Here is a 20,152-nt window from a genome sequence, read left to right on the forward strand (position 1 = left end):
TGACTTTGCTTGGAGAGGGTGGGCCTAGTCATTCTTCCCCGTTCAGGGGCTCGCGTGCCATTCAGACTCTGAGTGCCCTTGCAGTTTGGCATCTGGGGAGAGTCTGTTCTGGCCCTTTGAGACCCTGGAAGTGCTGAACTTTTAGAAGGTGCGCCTGTGCTCCGGGGGGCAAGTGTCACTGCCTGCCCTCTTTTAATCCTTAGGGCTGCTGGTCGGCCCAACCTTTTTGGTGAAAAATATATCTGAAAAAAAAAAACAAAATAAAAGAACTCTCTTTCCCGGCTTCACTCGTTCCTATGCGTCGGGTTGGAGCATCAGCAGAGTATGGTCATGCAAATGAGCCAAAAGCGAGGCGTGCTGGGAACATGGGTCAAATGACAGTCTTATCAAAAATAAACATATACACAGACATTGCTTTAAGAAGGAGGTATACACTTTGGGCCTATAGCCTCGTGAAAACCTGCTGCACGGGGAATGCTGTCACTACAGGACCCTTGCTCGGATCTGAAAGCTAGTTGGTAGACAAGGGCTGGTCGCGGAAAGTTGCTGCGCCAAGCTTCCTGGTTTGGTACCCTATATCCATTCTGGGTCCCTTCTGCAGTTATGTGAGAAAGGGTTGCACTCCCAGATGGCTCTTTGGGTCAGAACAAATTCACTGCCAGGTCCCCTGAGTTGGCACTTTTGGCTGCAACTTCTTTCCCTCTCCAGATCCCTCTAATACTTCAGGATCATGGATCGCTTGGGGAAGAAGTTGGGTTGACTGCCAGATTACTGGGCGGCTCAAAGGGCCAAGACAGTTTCTGCCCAGGTGTCAACTCTGGACCCTGCAGTAAAGAATTGCTTGCTGGATGCTGGTGCTCCAAAGTTGCTATCAGAGTCTAAATGCAGCAATTCTTACTGCTAGGGTACCTGGAGTCTGGAAAGGCCTGTTTTCATGTCACAGCATCCTGGGGCTTTTAAGCCCTCCTTTTACTCAGTAAAAAATAGACCTTGAACTTGCAATAATTGGTGAATGGGAGTGGACTCCATTTCCCATCTTTCCTTGCGCCCTGGCCTCAGGTTTGAGCATGTGCAGAGTGGGATCATGGAAATGCCTCAAGCCTACGGCCATCTGGGAGCAAGACTGCAAGTAATTTCATTTCAATCAAGACACATATTTCGGGGGTGGAAAAAAACCAGGGACTTCTTTTAACAAGAAGTAAAATTCATAGCTATAAGGAACTGACATAGCTCTTGTCTCCTAATGACCATACGGCTAGTTGCTATAGTAGGGTTGACAGAAAAAGACTGCTTACTTTCGCTGTTCTGGCTGGATCTTATGGCTGCTCTGGTCTTTTCTGCAGTTGTGCAGGTAAGGGCTGCATTACCAAGGGCTTAGAAGGTCAGATTTGTTTCCTTAGTCAAATCCTTCAGACTCTAGGTGGCTCAATGGGTCAGAACAGCATCTGTCCAGGTGCCGATTTGGAGCTCCTGGAAATGTTTGTTTGTTGTGTGTTGGCTCCTTGATCCAACACCTTCTAAACTGCCTGGGCCTTTGGAGCTTGTCTTGTTCTTGCTGACATACTCTCTGGTTCGGACCCATAACTCTAGGGCTCTTTAGCCCTTCCTTATTACAGTAAAAGACAGGAAAACTAAAAGCTAGAGAAAACACAGACCAAAAATAGACTTTCAAGAAAAGCTTTGGGGAGAAGACATAATTATTATACTTTCTCCTATGTCAGGGAAGAGTATTTCCATGCTGTCTGGAAATGTTCTACTTTCCTGATTTGTTTCCGTGGCCAGCACCCTAAGCCAATTAGTGCTGTGCAGAAAATTACTTGGAAGGCTAAAATGATCACAATGGGGTGTAGTATTACATTTAAGACTGCACTAGATGTAGGGCTGCAGCCGAGAAGCGCGTCAAGGATCAAATGTTTTCCCATGTCCTTGATTGTGGCCATAATGTTGGAGACCTCTTGTCCATTATGCTTTATCACCATGGATGCTGTATCTCCAGCTCTCTTGATTTCTTGCAGTGTTTGTCTTAATAGAGGATGTGCTAGCAACGATCGTATTGCTTGTAGACCCATCCCAAGAAAAACTGGTTGGATTGTTTTGAATAGACTGGGAGCTAAAAGAATTTCTTCCCTAGTCCAAATAGGGACTGTGAATTCAATGTCACATCCCATGACAGAAGAGAGATTACAAAAGCATCTATTGATTCCTGGCAGCATGGGCTGGATATGAAATGTGTTGAGGATCAAGTAATTACAAGATGTCCTTACACATGCACACCCTCTTCCCAGATATAGGAATGCAGACGCATTTTCATGCTTTAACTGGTACTGGCATTCCTGCGGGGAGTCCCTTAAGGGGGTTATGCAGGGGTGATGTGTTTGTAAAGCTTGCTCCTCACATATAAAACCCAGATTGGCCTTATGCATACATGCTTGCAAGTTTACTGCTTCCCATTCTCCGTTCTTACTTCTAGCCCATTTATCTGAGTCTAGAGAGTACAGGACTTTGTTAGGTCCCGTTTGTAGTCCTAGCGGGATGATAGGATGCACATAAAAGAAACTTTTTGCATTAGGTAATAAAAGGAGAAGTCTTAATTCCTGGGACTCAGCCATGAAAGAGGTATTTACCACCATACTTCTAGTTCCAGTTCTAAGGTTGAAATTTTGGGTCTAATTAATTGCTTAATCTCTAGAGGAATATGTCCTCCCACTGCCTGTCTAATTATTCCCATAGCCATGGCTACATTCATGGATTGTGCTTGAGTGCATGCCAGTGCCAAAGATATATTAACCTGTAGAGACTGTGTGCCTCTTAATAAGAGTGCAAAGTCTTGTTCAATTTGTCTTTCCCAATTTACCAAAATAGAGGTGATGGAATGCTGCACCTCGGATATTGTGTGAAAGGAATCATTTACGGGTTTGCCCAGCTGGGAAATGTAAGAAGTGGCATATGCAAATTTGCTGGCCAAAATTTCTATATTCATGGAGTCTAATACTGCCACTCCCCCAGCGACTGGCGCTAGCTAGTCTCCTACAGACCTTTTGGATCTGTGGTGGGTGTTTCATACCCATAATTGAAGCCATGCTTCCCAGCCCTTTTTGCTGGGTTCCCAGTATGGAGTGCATTGCGGTAGTCTCTCTGTGGTGCTCAGTCCAATAAGGCTAACCCTAATTTCTTTTAATAACATCTGTGGCTGAATTAGAACCTGCTCCCGTATATCTCTTTTTATTACATGTGAACCAATTGCATGTGAGCTCGTGTCTAATAGAGTCTCATTGTTAGGTATTAGTGGGTTAAATTGCAGTTGCATGGGTGCAGATGTTCCTATAGTCAATGCATAGTTCCCTTCCTTGAAGTGAAGGTTTGTACTAAAAGTTCCCAATTTAGCATGCTTTGTGGCTGCCACCTGCTTCTCATGGCACAGGTCTATTTTTAAAAACCAGTCTGGAGGACCTTGTTTCTCTAGTTCTGTCTTAGTAACTATCCAATTTTGGTCCTTCCATGTGGGTATATTGCATCGGTATATCTCTCCTGTGGGCGAGCTTATGGAGAGAGCTACCTCTTTTTCTTCTCTAGAGCCAATCGATATCATAATTTTAAATGGATCCCTGCCTTCCATACTGCAGTTGACACAATGGCTATGTCACAGTGTGGCCCCATATCCTCTGTAAACCCTTTAGAGGCTGGAGTGACACTAGGGGTTTCCCTCATCACAACTACGAAAGTCGTAACTGCTAACGGGGAGTCTGCTGTCATTGTCTTTGTAGCTAGACTTAATTACTTTGCACAGCAGGACTTCCTTGGGATACAGACTGGTTTTACATCGCCATTGAGAGAATGGAATTATAGTAGGGGATACCATTTTGTTAGCTATACCTTCAATCATACAGTATACCACATGCATTGCCCACCGCATCAATCTCACCTTTCCTTTGTTGGTTTCCATGGTGTGTACCTATGGATAGAACAACAAAGCTATGCTGTAGACCACTGTTTGGTCGCTATGCTTTTAGGAGATTGACAGGATAGACAAGACAAAGAAAAGAAAGGGAAAAAATGAAAAAATTGGGAGTGCATTTTAGGGTGGTGTTTTCCCTATTTCACCCCCCCGCCCTAGATTTCTGTGCAGTTGCCTATATGTCTCAGAAATCTTTTTACAATTACACTCTTCAAGTTACACCCAAAGTCAGGAATGTGTCTCCTAGGGAGAAGTTCACTAGGTCTGTGCAAGGCATTACTGAAATTTGCCTAATTTCCACTCTCTGGGCTGGCTGCGCAGTTTCTGACTGCTGAGATTGAACTGCATTGGCGGGAGCGTTCCCTTTCCATTCCTTTAACTGTGAGCAATGGAAGTATTTGTGCCAAGTTTCCCCGTTTTTCTTCGTAATTGCCACTTGATATACAGCAGGGCTAACTCTTTGTGTTATGGGAACTGGACCTTGCCATTTAGCCTCCAAGGAATGCTCGTTCTGTGAGAACTTTCTGTAGAGGAATTGTTGTCTGGGATCCCATACCCGAGGATTCTTGACCCAGCCTAACCGTTGGTCCATGCTGAGCTGTGCCTTTCCTAATTGCTTGGCTACTTCCAAGGTTTGCACCCATGCATCGTTCACTACCACTGGCACTAGGGCAGACGGAAGTTGTATTTCAAGCCAGAATGCCTTGGGCAACACCATTTTCCTTCCTGTCATGACAATGTGCGGTGTGTGGCCGTGGATGGCAGTGGTGCCCCTGGTGGCCATGAGGATAATTGGGAGCTTGTTATCCCAATCCCTGCCTGTTGACTCAACTACTTTACTCAGTGCCTCTTTAATGGTCCGGTTAATCCGTTCGATTGCTCCAGACGCTTGTGGGTGTCCCGCAATATGGAATCGCTGCTCTACCCCTAAGGCTTTGCAAAGTTCTTTGGTTACCTCCCCAATGAAATGCGAGCCTAAATCTGAGTCCATGACTTGAGGGATCCCCCAGCGAGTCCAAATGTGGTTAAACAGAATTTTTGCTGTGGTGAGGGTTCGTGGTGCTTTTCCTAGCGGGTCCTCGGAACTTAAACGAGTGCCTTAAAACTGAACCTTGCCCAGGCTTTAATGACTTAATTGATGTGCTGCCCAGAGCTGATCCATTAACTGCCCAGCTCTACGGTCTTCTACGTGTGTGGATGCGTGTACAGTGTGTGTGCGTGTGTGCACGGTGTTTTAAGAAAAGAGAAAAGAGGGGAAGGGTTCTCTATATTTCTGTAAGGGGCATTTCCTTATGCTGGGGTATCTGGAAAGTCCGATATCTGGTCGAGTTGTCCTTACTCTAAGAGGAGTGCATAGGCAGACAGTGTTGGTCCTCAAAGCACTCCCTGAATGATTTACAGTTCTCTGTATGGTTTTTGTCATGCTTTGGCTTGGCCTGCCCCCCCCCCCCCTTTTCATAGAGAGTGGTGTTCTCAATCTCTGTGACTTAGTGAGGGCCCGTGCCCACTCACAACCACAACTTTAATGTAGATGTTTAAATAAAAGCCCACTACGAAATGGCAGATCCAGGAGCCTTTATTTTAAGAAACCCAGCACAATCGCGGATTTCACTTCAGGCCAAACCCTGCATGAACTGTGGGGAAACGACACCAACTCATTAACATTGCCATGGCATGACATTAGAGGAATCTTAAGATAGTTTTGCCAATAACTGAGTCATGATTACTCTATAGCCAATGGACTTTTGATAACCAACCTCCGCTGTGCCATCATCATGACATTTCAGTTTGGTGGCGTGTAGGGGGTTTTCCTTTTAGGGGCACGCCTGGAGCATTGACTGTTGCCATTAATGCTGGAGTCCTTAGGGGACCCTGGCTCTCGGGCAGCATCACCTACAGAGGCCCCTCTCAAATCACCATCACCCACCCTGTTCAAGGTGGCATCATTTCCATTGAAGTCCAGTTGACGTGCTGTTATCAACTGGACCAAGGGAAGCAAGGTCTTCGAGATGTCCCCCATGGTGTTGACTGCAGCCTTCATAAAGCCTTCCATGGTTTCCCTAGAAGCTCCCTACTGCTGCCGAGAGGCCCGCATTTCCTCCAGAACCTCCAGGTGCTCCTGTCGTGAGGACGCAATCATGAACTCGTCATGAGCGGCCTGCTGCGCGAGGTGCTCTCCCACCTTCTGAAGCACCAAAACTTTCTTCCTCCTAGCCCTCAAAATGGCCTCGTGTAACCTAGGGGTCAGCTCTGACATTACTGTTCCTGGTGGAATATCTGAAGTTGGATAAAATGATACAGTTACCTGTTAAACCTGCGGTGTAAACATAGAACTCCACAAAGCAGGTTCTGACATTGCCCTGAAAAATAGTGAGAACTACTGAAACTGAGCTAGGGCACGGGATGAAAAGGAAGTTACTGGGGAAAGACATAAATAAAGGTTGATGGAATGATTGTGCATCATGAGTAACAGGCTGAAATTGCGACGAGGATTGGACTTCTCATTGGTTAGCCCATGGTCACCTTTTGGGCAACAGAAATCCTCCAAAACTCCCTCTATTCCAAACCCAATAGCCAGCTATGGAGTTGTTCAAGGGAAGAAAGACCTGCAGCTTGGTTGCTGAAGGTTTTTATTTATTTATTTATTTAGGATTTATATCCCGCCCTTCCCAAAAGTGGCTTAGGGCGGCTCAGGTTGAGTGTGAGAGACTCTATAACATGGACAGGGGTGAAGGAAACTTTTTAGGCAAGTCTTTAAAAAGTGTGCCAGCAAGGGCCGGGATTATCCCATCAGAGATACCCTGTTCTCTCAGAAAAGAGTCAAGATTAGCAATTTTAAATGAGGGTCAGATCACCTCCTCCACTTGCAAACTTACTGTCAGGGTTCCTGTCATTCACAGCAGATTTCTCCCTCATAGGTGTAGTTGGTAGCGTTGCAGAAACGTCAGTAGCTAGGGGAAAGACAAGGGAGCAAGGGTGAAATATCTGGCCCAGGGAAACGTGCAATTGAGACATCAGCTAGAAATGCTGCAGCAGAGTTCTGAGGAGTGTCTTGGGAAATGAATGCCCTTTGCAGAATCAGTCAGTGCAGTGTTGCAGTCAGCAATGCTTTGCTGCCATAATTCGAGATAAGAGTACTGGGTCCCATGCTCTTTAACTTGTTCATAAATGATTTAGAGTTGGGAGTGAGCAGTGAAGTGGCCAAATTTGCGGATGACACTAAATTGTTCAGGGTGGTGAGAACCAGAGAGGATTGTGAGGAACTCCAAAGGGATCTGTTGAGGCTGGGTGAGTGGGCGTCAACATGGCAGATGCGGTTCAATGTGGCCAAGTGCATAGTAATGCACATTGGGGCCAAGAATCCCAGCTACAAATACAAGTTGATGGGGTGTGAACTGGCAGAGACTGACCAAGAGAGAGATCTTGGGGTCGTGGTAGATAATTCACTGAAAATGTCAAGGCAGTGTGCGTTTGCAATAAAAAAGGCCAACGCCATGCTGGGAATTATTAGGAAGGGAATTGAAAACAAATCAGCCAGTATCATAATGCCCCTGTATAAATCGATGGTGCGGTCTCATTTGGAGTACTGTGTGCAGTTCTGGTCGCCGCACCTCAAAAAGGATATTATAGCATTGGAGAAAGTTCAGAAAAGGGCAACTAGAATGATTAAAGGGCTGGAACACCTTCCCTATGAAGAAAGGTTGAAACGCTTAGGGCTCTTTAGCTTGGAGAAACGTCGACTGAGGGGTGACATGATAGAGGTTTACAAGATAATGCATGGGATGGAGAAAGTAGAGAAAGAAGTACTTTTCTCCCTTTCTCACAATACGAGAACTCGTGGGCATTCGATGAAATTGCTGAGCAGACAGGTTAAAACGGATAAAAGGAAGTACTTCTTCACCCAAAGGGTGATTAACATGTGGAATTCACTGCCACAGGAGGTGGTGGCGGCCACAAGCATGGCCACCTTCAAGAGGGGGTTAGATAAAAATATGGAGCAGAGGTCCATCAGTGGCTATTAGCCACAGTGTGTATGTGTGTGTGTGTGTGTATATGTATATATATATATATATATATATATATATATATATATATATATATATATATATATATATATATATATATATATATATATATATATATATATTTGGCCGCTGTGTGACACAGAATGTTGGACTGGATGGGCCATTGGCCTGATCTAACATGGCTTCTCTTATGTTCTTATGTTCTTAAGAGTCTCGATCCAAATCATCACCTCTCAAAGGTCATAGTTAAAGACTGTGATGATTCCCCGTCTCACAGTGCTCCCACCCAACCTCCCCCAGCCCGAGGGCCTCAGGGGAAGAGAGCAATCTATTTTCTGCAAACATTTAACCAAGCTTTTAGGAAGGGCAACCCTCGCTAACTCACCTTCAACAAGCCTCTCACCCGTGCCAACACTCCCATTCACATCCACCCAAACCAGGTCCAGTGTGATTGTGTGTTCTGTAGAGAGAATTAAGTCTCCCTTAGTCCAAGGCTTGGAGGAGTGATGAGAGACAATTCTCACTTAGAGTTAATCATGCACCGCACGTGTTGGATGAGGAGCATGGAAAGCAGAATCCAAATTTTCAAGCACTGGTCAAAACACACATTATAGCATAGCGCATGACGTAGCTCGACCACTAGGACACCTAGAAACAGAGTGGCTGAGAAGTAATCATACCAGGTTGAACTCACCCAAACTCTCCGGGAAGTCCACCTGCGTGGCGTCACTATCCAGGATCTCTGCCTCCACATCATCCATTGCTGGAGAACCGGAGGAACCTGCAGAAAAAGAAATAAATCAGCATGTGATCATGGGTGGGGGGGCAGCAGGCCTAGAGGGAAGGAGAGAGGGGGAAAGGAAGGGAGACAGGAAGAGAGGAGGGAGGGTGGGAAACACGAAGGGGGGATTGAGGGGGAGGGAGAGGATAAAAGGGAAGGAAGGAAGCAACAAGGGAAGGATGGGAGGCCCATTCCCCATGTCCCAGAGCACCCAAGGCTTGGGAAAATAAGGCTTTCCATCCCAATCTCACCGCCACCAATCCTGTTTTGAGAACCCCCCTCCCCAAACAACATGGGGACGCTTACAGGTAGACGGGACAGTCACGATTTTTACCTGACATGACAACTTCTCTTGCAGCCTCACCCTGCATCTCTCTGGTAGTGCTTTCCTTCTGGGAGAACAGAAGAATGGAGTCTGGAGGCTCACCTCCCTGCCCCCCCCTCCAACCCAGAGCAAGAGCTCTGTCGTCTAGTGCTCTGCGTCACACGGTTCGGGCGAATGTCCGCCTCTCTATGTAGAATGGCGTCAAGCTCCTCGAAGTACGGGCAGCTTTTCTTGTTGGATCCCGATTTCGCATTAGCTGCAATGACTTTTCAATACTCCAAACGAAGCGCCTTGGTCTTGGTGTGGCACTCTAATGCCATCCTCTTGTGGCCTCGTGCCACCATCCCCTTCGCAATCTCCTCGTAGATGTCGATATTTCTGTGGGATTGCTTGAGCACTCTCTGCACCCTGTTTTCCCCCCAGAGTGCAAGCAAGTCCAAAACCTCCTCTCTCCTCCATGATAAGCCCCGAACTCCAGCCATATTGTGCAGCGTGTTCAAAACGTTCTCTGCAAGCCGGACAAAAGTGCTTAGAGCGATAGGCGGGAAAATAAGTAGTTCCGTCAACCAGCCACTGGATTTCAAATCAAGTTTCGGCGGGGGACTACTTCGTTGTGCAGTCGATTTTAAAAAAGAGAGAAACGCATTTCTTATATTCTTTACATCTGGGAAAAGGTTACATTTCCTTTCTTTTAATGCCTTGGCATTTAATTTTATATTAATTTGAGGAATATGCCTTTTGGTTCGGTGAGTGGAAGAATACACAAACTACGATAGTGAGCACTAGGGCAAAGGTGGTGTTCTGTTGCACCTGTATCCCGTGCTGAACATCCACACTGTGAAAACCCGACCTTGTTGCGGGTCTTCAAAAAAGGACCGGACTTTGTCCGCAGTCAAATTATCCTGATATACATGTGGCGCAAGCCGGGATGATGACGACTCCAAATCGGTTGACAGAGGTGCATGTCTGGACATCCGGTTTAACTCCGCATTGGGGGTGTGGGTGAATTGCGGTTAATGTTCTGTCTGACCGCACCCCTGGACATTCTGTCCAAGATCAAGGCTTCTCCTATCTGCATATCTATTAGTTCTACTCAGAAGGAGAATACTTCAATTTGTCTTGGCAGGACCAGGGCTGTTATTCATGTGATAAGAACACTGGAGACATCTGTTTCTGGTAGAGGCTTTTCTGATGAGATCTGACCTCCAGTGATTCAATAAGCAGTCCAACCAGATCATGCTCTAGTCTAAGTAGTTCCATTACTGAATGACTTCTAGGGTCTTGGCTGATTCTTGCCTATTTCTCTTGTTGTTGTTTCTCTTTCTCTTCAACATGTGATTCTCTTGGTTGTATAAGTATGCCAGCCAAGGAAAAAATGGGACATATCATTAGCTGAGGGCTACAGTCTCTGACAATTGCATCCCAATTTTATGGGGAGAGAATGTTAGATCTAGAAATGAGCTCTGCCTTTTGCTGCCTTACTAATTTTATTTATTTACTTCATTAATGATCCACCTTTCTTACTGAGTCTAATGGTGAAATACACAATGTAAGCTGCCTTGAGCCTGTTTCAGCAGGGAGGGTGGAATACAAGTCAAACAAACAAAAAAATAAATGAGAGCTGTGCAGTGCATACAATCCACCAGTGCTTTTTTGTAGAAAAAGCCCAGCAGAAACTCATTTGCATATTAGGCCACCCCCCTGATGCCAAGCCAGCTGGAACTGCGTTCCTGTGCAATACATAAAAGTGGATTACAAAATTACCGTAGATTAATGCACTATATACAATAAGATAGTATAACAAACAAAAGGCTGTCTCATAATTGCCTAAAATCTGGAAGGGGAAGATAGAAATGATTCCTTATTTCCAACTCAGTTGTTTGGTAGACAGAGTATATATGTGGACTTTTGTTTCCTGTGGAAAACTATATAAACATTAAAATGTATACATTTTGGAGAATGCCACTTTCATGAGAGCTCATCATACCAGCTGAGATGCACATATAGTAGAAGCTTTTACTTGGCCTCTGCCACAACAATATCAAGAAGTGATACTGTTCTTGTATCTGCTCTTCCTACAACACAGAGCTTTATTTCACTCTGAATGATTTTTGTAAAAGGTTAATGGGAGCCCTGAAACTCTGTCCCAAAACATTCCTGCTGAGGAGTTCATGACAGTTAAAAGCAATTGCCTGTTCAAAAGAGTACATTCTTCCAAACACTGAATGGATGGGAATAAGAATGGGGAAACTGCCCGAATGATAAAAGCTATCCTTCAAAAGGTCCTACTATTGAAGCAGTAGTAAGAATCCCCAAGCATTTTTAAAGGTAATTTTTCTTTTCTTATTTCTTTTACATTTTTAGAGCAAGTGAAATAAGCAGAAGAATAGGATCCCAAACAGTTATTTCTTTACTTGGCTCACATTTGTTAGGGGCACAGTTTAATCTCTCCTACACATGTTCTCAGTGTCTTAAGTTTATCTAAGATCTGAGGCTCATCAATGGTAACGATGCAGGTAAATTCTTTAAAAATAAGAATTGTCCATGTCCAACCAACATCTTTTGTGCCCCTCAGTAGAAGAATTAAGGATAAGGGGTGAGGACTATTGTTGGCCCATGAAGGAGAAAGACATATTGGTTGTCCCATTAAAATGAGAATGAAGTGCCACCTCCTCTTGACTCTTTCTTAACAACATAGTACCAGATCTCTCTCCCTTCTTGTCAGAGTAGGCATAATCTTTTACCTCACAGAACAAATTGGTTTTGAACTGTCCCCCCTCCCCCCCCTGCCATGGATGTTTGGGATAGTATCACTTAGGGCCCTAAGACTTGGTTGCCTTTCAAGGTCTGCTAGGTCAGGTCATATATGTCAATACTGTGGTTGGTAAAGAATATTTGGGCTTACCAGTCCAGTGAGGAAAAACATTCCTCAGCTAGTGTCTCAAAGTGCATTTGGCTTTGGGAAACTGGGACATGAATTTTCTGGGGCTGCTGTTATCCTTGACTATTCTGGGATATTTTTCTTAAGCAGCAGAGATGAAAGAGGCTTGACTCTCCTGCATCCCTGTTAGTTTTAGCTATACTGTATCTGAGTAGCATTTCTGGTAGTTTTGCCCATATTCAACTTTTGCTGTAATCCATAAGATTGTGGCTTTTTTATACTAGCAATTACTTTATCTATTTTCTCTATTCTGAGTTCACCTCCAGTAGCAGGATAGATAAAGGGGTGTGAAGGTCCAGGGAAAAAAGAAACCTTGGAAACATTTGGATGGGAGGAGCTGGTTTTCTGTTGCACAAGGACCACTTTCAAGTTTTCTAACACAACAAATGGGAAATTTTGGGAAGCAAAATGCCTCCCCAATAAAGTATTTTGTTTCTTTTTGAATTTATGGAATTCTTTTAACTTTTTTTAAACTTAAAATGTATAGCATGAAAGTCTGAGGATCACCCCCCCCCCTTTTGAAAGAGAAGACAAGGCTTTACTCACTCGAGTACAAAATTTTAAAAATGACAAAATTGGAATGTTTTGTGGATCACTTAAAAATTCCTATGATTTTTTTCCTTCTGTAATGAATGAAATACTTTATAAGGCAAGATTTGAATGACTCAAAATATATGACATGAAAATCAGACAACCCAACTTTCCAGTTTTTCCAGTGATTTTGAGAGCAAATGAAAAAAAAAATCTGAATTCTGAAAAGATTCTGAAATACTTCTAAAGAAAATTTGCTGCTTAAGTTGCATCATATGAAAGTTTGAGAACTTTTTTCAGTTTTTCTCATGTGAATTTTGGAGAACACAATTAAAAACTGATTTTTTTTTTTTAAATTGAGGTGAGTGGAATGCTTCATGAGATAAGGCATTATTTGCTCAAAACATAGAGTGATTACAGACAGCTGGTTAAGGGCAGCATCAAAAAAGCCAGTCAGAAAAGAAGTGGATCAGAAGGCTCCAGATGGCACTCGACCCACCTCCAAAACAGGGACAGGCTGCGTGTGCTCTGGAGGAGCTTTCAGAGCATTCATGCACCACTTGGGCGCTCCCCAGGCACTTACTCCCCAGCCTTCCATATGGCTGAGGAAGCACCTTGAAGCTGCCACAAAAATTAGGCGCCACTTTGTAAGTGGTGCCTTTCTGAGGTGGCTTTGATCCAGCCCCAAGTAGGCTGCAGTCATGACAGGGATGGCAGGCAGCTGTGCACCTGTGGACACACTTTTTTGATCCACCTGCCTTCCATTCCTAGGGCGGCTAAAAATGCCCATCTGTTATCACCCATATAGTAATATCTGAGGGTAGATAGATAGATAGATAGATAGATAGATAGATAGATAGATAGATAGATAGGCCTCAGATTCAGCAGGAGCTCACAGGAGCATTGCTCCTGAACCTTTCTGAGAGTTCCACCTCCTCCTTCCCACCTTGTCCATTGAATAGTAGGTGCAGCTGCATAACAATCCCTGGATGAGCTACACCACCTGCATTTCTACAAAACGACCCCTGGATATAGATATAAGTTTTTTGTGGTGTTCTTCCAAATTTTCCAGTGAATGAAATGTTCTGCGAAAGCACTGAGTACAACAGTTTGCAGATCTCTTTGTTGTTAGTATTGGATGCCTTGTGAATTTTGCTTATAAAAAACTAACCCATTTTTACTTTGAACTGCATAAATATGTCAATTAATATGTTAAGTTAATAAATTATGCATTTTATGTTGCTAAAATGACAAAATACTTTTAGTTATGATAGGAAAATAGTCATTCCATATATTTTAATGTTTCCTCAAATTTCCTGTTTTTCCTGGCTTCAAAATTTTCAGAAATTTCATACTTCTTGTTGAATGTGATGGGTCCTTGTAGTTAGGAAGAGTGGTAGCAAGGCCCTGTTTACTGGATAAAGGCATTGTTCTCTAATGGAATATTAGTAGAAGGGACCTATTAAATCCTGTCCAACATCGCAGTGAGAATGCCACATTAGAAAGTATGTTATAGACTCTAAATGGGTCTTGGTCTAATTTTTTTTTAAATGGCAAGTTCTGCATGTCTAAGGATGCAATGAATTTTAATTTTTAAAGTAACCAGACCCCCATACCACATTAATAAATCATTTAAAGTATTATACCACAACAACTTTCAAGGCAGCTAACACAAAAAATAGCAAAATTTGACAATTTAAATATGTTAAAAATCAGTAGAATGCAGAATAATTCAACAGCAGAACCATCCAAAAGAACTTAGAAGCAGAAGAAAAAACAAAAAAAACTATCCAGGACCATTAAAGCTTTCTATAGAAACAAGTTTTAAGGACATACATGCCTGTCACAGCACCATGTACACTACACTGTTTAGGAGTTTCAACCCTAAAATGGAATTATGGGGACAGTCCTGTCAACAGGCCAAGTAAGTTGAAGTGCTAGGACAGAAGATGTCCTATTTAAATGGCAGTAAATTAAGTACTTTCAATTAACAAGGTTCCAGGCCTTCAACTGAGAAAAAAAAGAGCATAGTTCATTAGGTTGCAAATTTCTTTCATGACATGTCTCTTGAAGAATCCATATTTAAGATAAAAGGCTTAAGAGGTCTGAGCCACTTTGTAAAGGCATGCATCTGTATCCTCTGAATTAAACAAAATATGGTTTAAACAAAATATTTAAATAGAAAGTGTGTGTGTATATATAGTGGAAGACAGGGGGGCTTGGCGTGACTTTGTCCAATGGGGTCGCAAAGAGTCGGACTCGACTGTGAGACTGAACAACATACATATAAAGTCAGTCAAAAGATGGCAGTTTTTCCTCCTGATGTTTTTTACTCATAAAGACACCCATGTTTTAAAGACACTAAAAAACAACCTTCCTGGGTCTTCTGTTACTATTGACATTTAAAGCCAGGTGAGCTAAGGAGCCAGGTTGGGTCTTCACTTGTGGCAGCTTTATTCAATGCCTATCATGTCCAGAAGAAAGAGCCTCAGGGATTGAACAGGAAACCTGAGCAGTGTCTGCATCGCTTTGTCCTTCTATATGACTCCCCAAGATTAGCCAACAATTATGTGCTCTGGACTGATCAGTTCAGTCATTTTTCTGTGCAAAGTAAATTGATCCTCTGGAACAAAGGATTTTGTATTCAGCTGTTTGGACTACAGGTACCTGACAAAGCAGCATGCCTCTGTAAACAGTTCTGTCCCTGCCCTCATGTGGAGTGGACCAGCGCCATATGGTGCCACTATGAACTTATTAACTGACGGATTAACTCATCTCAGCATTTGGGATCCCCAGTTTCCAGCTGTGAGAATGATTGATGGGTTAACTACTGCTTCAGTCTTGAAAGTTATTTCCTCCATTTAACAGAGTCAAGAAGACAGAAAATTGCCCCCATTGTAAATGCTAATCTCACCACTCCTTCGAACACCCAACATAGCAATTTATTCAAGGCAAAGTCTTAAAATTGGTATAGTACACATCAAATGCATACTAATTAGCAATTTCTTTTGAAGGCTCTATCACTTATTAAGGGTCTCCTTTTCCATATGTTCATCATGCCCCACTTCACCCTTTAATTACAAAACAGCACTTTCTATTAATTGTGAGAAGGTACATTGTCCCTGCTATCCGTATTAAATACTATACCTTCAGAGGCCCAGTTTAGGGTCAGAGAGAAGGCAGTCATTAAAGCTTAGTACCACTGCCATCATTTTCAGCATATTCATTTTTCTCTCAGTAGATGTGCTGGTTAAGGAGATTTGCTTGAAAAGAATTTTTTTTCTTTCAAGATGTCAATTTCCATGTTCCTGTTACTGGCCCTAGATAAAGAAATGGTGAATATTCTGCTATGATTAAGTGGCAATTATTCTGCTACTGACTTTGAGCTTTAAAGGGCACTTTTTCCCACTCAAAACCTTGGTTTCAAGGCTCTCCTCACCTCTTGTTTTGTATCTCCCCCCCTCACAAATATATATATTAAGACCTGTAATCAATACAAGTTGGGCTGAAAATTATATCAGAAGCAGTATAAAAAAACTAGTTTTTACTCAGGTTGAGGGTTTTTTAAAGCAAAAAGAATAATTATAACTTTTTGTTCCATGAATCATAAATGTATCCATCTAGTTCACAAATTTGACATTCAGGCTGGAGCTATAATGTGTTATGGGTTAATGTGAGACATCTTTTTAAAAAGAGTGTAAAGATTTGTTCTTGTGTTCTTTTTATGTGAAGGGATTTGTTGTCTTAATTTTATTAGCATATTGGCAAAATAAAGAGTGAGCATTTACACACCACATAATGATAACTGTTGGTAGACAAACCACAACTACTACTAAGTATCTTGTGCAGATGAACATTTAATCTTTTTGTAATTTTCATGCTTGTCGGCTTGACTGTTAATACCTGCAGTTTATAGCTACATTCTTGAGGTGATGCTTAGATAGAATATCTCACAAGAACTATTTTGAGAAACACCAGGAGGATACTCTTGGAATACACATTTAAAAGCCTTTTCCAGGTGCTACTAGACATATTTTAGGTCAGAAAATAATTTAAATTAAATATTGCTGGATGCTTTGAATTTGTGGTATAATTTCAAAGATCACATTATCATTATCAATAAAATAATTCCTTCTGAATAATATTCCAGTTTGTTTTCTGAGATAATAGCAAATGATTTCTTATGCATCTCATCATGAACTCTTCTGTCTAATGCTTGGGACTTGAAAACTCCATATGGATACAGACATATGAGGAAATAAGTTTTCATAAGCTTAATCAACAATTTTGCTTTATTTTTGTCTTCATGATAATCAATTTACAGATCATGCCAGCTATCCCTAGGTTCAGAAAATGTTCCCTTGACCCTGTGCTGGGACCTGCTCACTTTGGAATATATCTATTCTCCTTAGAGACATGCTCTCACAAAGAGTTGGATTCAGGGTCAATTAGCAGAATGTAGATCTGCCATATTTTCCCTTCCCCCAGCATTCCCTTCTGACCTCAAGAAAGCTGTTTCTTGGGTCTGTGGGATCCACATGGAAATGGTGTGAGGAACTACAGTGAAGAAGGGGAATGAGACAAAATTGTCTTTCCTGCTTCTTTCATTGTGCTGCTGGAAGAGGAAGATAGGAGACATTTTGTTCCCTTTCCTTTCCTAATTGCAGCTGCAGACCCATGTGAATATTACCCCACACGATACTGAAAAACTGGAATAGGTTTTCTTGGGGCAAGAAGGAATTGCTGGGGAAAGGGTAAATGAGAAGATCTGTGAATCCTCAATAAATTGTTTATGTTTAATTTGATTTATACCCTGCCCACCCTAAATTGATTTTGGTTACAAACCAAGGTAACTTCAAATATTTCTTGCTATCAGTATATCTCATTTTCAACATTGCCCCATCTGTGGATATTAAAATGCAGAAATTATGGTCATGAACAGACTAGATAGATCTTTAGAAACCTGATAAAAGTCACAGCTTTGTAGAAAAATCCGAAAACTAAAAAAATAAACAATAAAAACTACACAGGAGGGTTTAAAACTTTCCCAAATGAAAGTAGTGCCCATAGCTTTAAGAAACAAATGCCTTATATAGCTGTTGCTAGGCAATGTCTCCAATCTCTGGAGAGTATAGGCAGCATTCTGTGAGGAAAAGCCCCCCTTATAGAACATCGTGATTACCAGCTTGGTTGCCAGAGCACCTGGAGAAGTGACTCGCACACGTCTGGCCAGAGAGTGTGGGTAAATCTATCCGAGGGAAAAAGGGACTTATGCAGTACTAGCAGCCATAACGCTACAAAGGCACTCTAGACCAGTACAAGAGTGCCCACCAAGAGAATGGAAGGCTTCCCGTCATTCCCGTATGACATCCATCCCAGCATTGGAGTGAAGGAAACTGCGCCGCCAGGAGCTATCCAGGCAAATGGTTATGAAGTTCTGACCATGGAATCCACCGTGGAGGGCTAACACCACACAGCCATCTTCCTACCAGGCTCGACTCCATTCCAGCGAAGCGGACGGCTTACGTACACACCAGATGTCACCTTTGGCCTACAAGCAACCTACCCACCCCAGGAGTGGTTAATTGTCCAACCGCCACTTTCTTTGTTTAACAGAACTCTAGAAGAAGATAGAAAATATTAGATTTATATCCCGCCTCCACTCCGAAGAGTCTCAAAGCGTCTCACAATCTCCTTTACCTTCCTCCCCACAACAGACACCCTGTGAGGTTGGTGGGGCTGGAGAGGGCTCTCACAGCAGCTGCCCTTTCAAGGACAACCTCTGCCAGAGCTATGGCTTACCCAAGGCCATGCTAGCAGGTGCAAATGGAGGAGTGGGGAATCAAACCCGGTTCTCCCAGATAAGAGTCCGCACACTTAACCACTACACCAAACTGGCTCTCCAGACAAAGACTGGTGCCCAGGAGAAGACAGAAGAAGAGGAAGACCATCTTCAGCCAGAGCCAAGTTCCTTTGTACAAATTGGGTGTTACCTAGGCCATGATTTGACTCTCTATTGTCACCCTTTCAGATAAGTCCAATAGTCCTAAGCATCTCCCCACCCAAGTAATCTCTCTATTATTCTCCCCAACTGTCACTTTGGAGCCTCCCCCTGGTCCATTTCAACCTAAAAGTTCTCTCAGGTATCCAGGATCCAGGCAAGTTCATTGGTCAAGAGCAAGCACCCAATTTGGTGCCACCAATGAACTTTCTATTGGTTGTCGCAGTAGTCCAGCCCTTATGGTCACTGCGAAACCTCTCCTTTTTGGGAGGTCACGCACCAGCTGACCACCTTCCTCCTCCCTCATACCTCCCATCTCCTAAGGGCTCAAGAGAGTCCTTATAATCTGTGGACTAGCTACCCACAGGTGTGCTTCTATTAGTATCCCAACTTCCGCTGCATAGATCCATCCCTGATTCCTGATCAGTTTCGGGTCCCTTCTCCCACTTCCTTGCTTGTCACCATAGGAGCCTTCCTTGAAGACTACGCTAGGTAAATATCGCCCTGTTTTTCTACCCATGTATTCCCCTATTTCTCTATCTATGTTTCCTAGGACTGAATGTGTGTTTTGATGAGTATTTCACCTTGTATGGAAGCCTATATTTTTCTTAATAAATTATAATTGTTTTGCTTAATTAGAGTCCCTAATATTTTAAGCATTACTTTTCTGGACATGTTAATCCTGTATACACAGGTAAAAAGATCCTGAGGGAGCCAGGTGCCCACATGACAATTCCCCAACCTCGTTTTGAGGGCATTTTGGCTTACAATTCAAGCATTGGTTTCAAGGGGAGGGGGCAGGGCCTTTTTCAGGGCTGTTCTGGCCTTTGAGGGAAGATTCATTGGGACTAGGCCCAGTAGAAGCTCTGGACAACTTGTAACCACACACTTTCTATGACTCACCCATGTCTGGCTGCTTACTACTGTTCAATAGCAACCACTGAATAAAACCCAGTGTGGTGTAATGGTTTGAGTTTCAAGCCAGGATCTAGGAAACCCAGTTTCAAATTCCCACTCTGTTGTGGAAGCTCACTAGGCAACCTTTGACCAGTCACATGCTCTCAACCAAACCTGTTTCACAGTGTTGTTATGAAGACAAAATGGATGCAAATAAAGTAAGCTGTTTTGGGACCCCATTGTGAGAAATATGGGGTATAAATGAAGTAAAAATATTAAAAATAGTTGAAGATAGGGGAAAGATAAAAGATAGGTTGGCAGATGAATGGAAGGAAAGAAAAAAGCAGGAAAAAGAGACAGCACATATGGATTGTCAGGAGGAGAGAAACTGGAAAATACTGTGATGAAGAGAATATATGGGAAAGTGAGGTGCTCTCACAAGTAATTGTGGGTACTTTACAGAGCAAATGGGCCCAGATATGGGGACCTGAACCACAACAGGGCACACCATGCAACTCAGGGTTTTACTAGCTGCCAGGGGGTGGGAGGGAGGAAAAGCCTGAATGATGCGGCTGATAAAGGCTGGTGGATGTGAAGTAGAGAAAGAAGCAAAAAAGGGGGAGAGGCTATGAGGGCTTTCAGGTAAAGTGTTGGATTAGTTGACCCTGGGTGGGGGGGTCTCTTCCAACTCTATGA

The sequence above is a fragment of the Heteronotia binoei genome, chromosome 4 (assembly GCF_032191835.1).
Source record: "Heteronotia binoei isolate CCM8104 ecotype False Entrance Well chromosome 4, APGP_CSIRO_Hbin_v1, whole genome shotgun sequence".
In the NCBI taxonomy this organism is placed as follows: domain Eukaryota; kingdom Metazoa; phylum Chordata; class Lepidosauria; order Squamata; family Gekkonidae; genus Heteronotia; species Heteronotia binoei.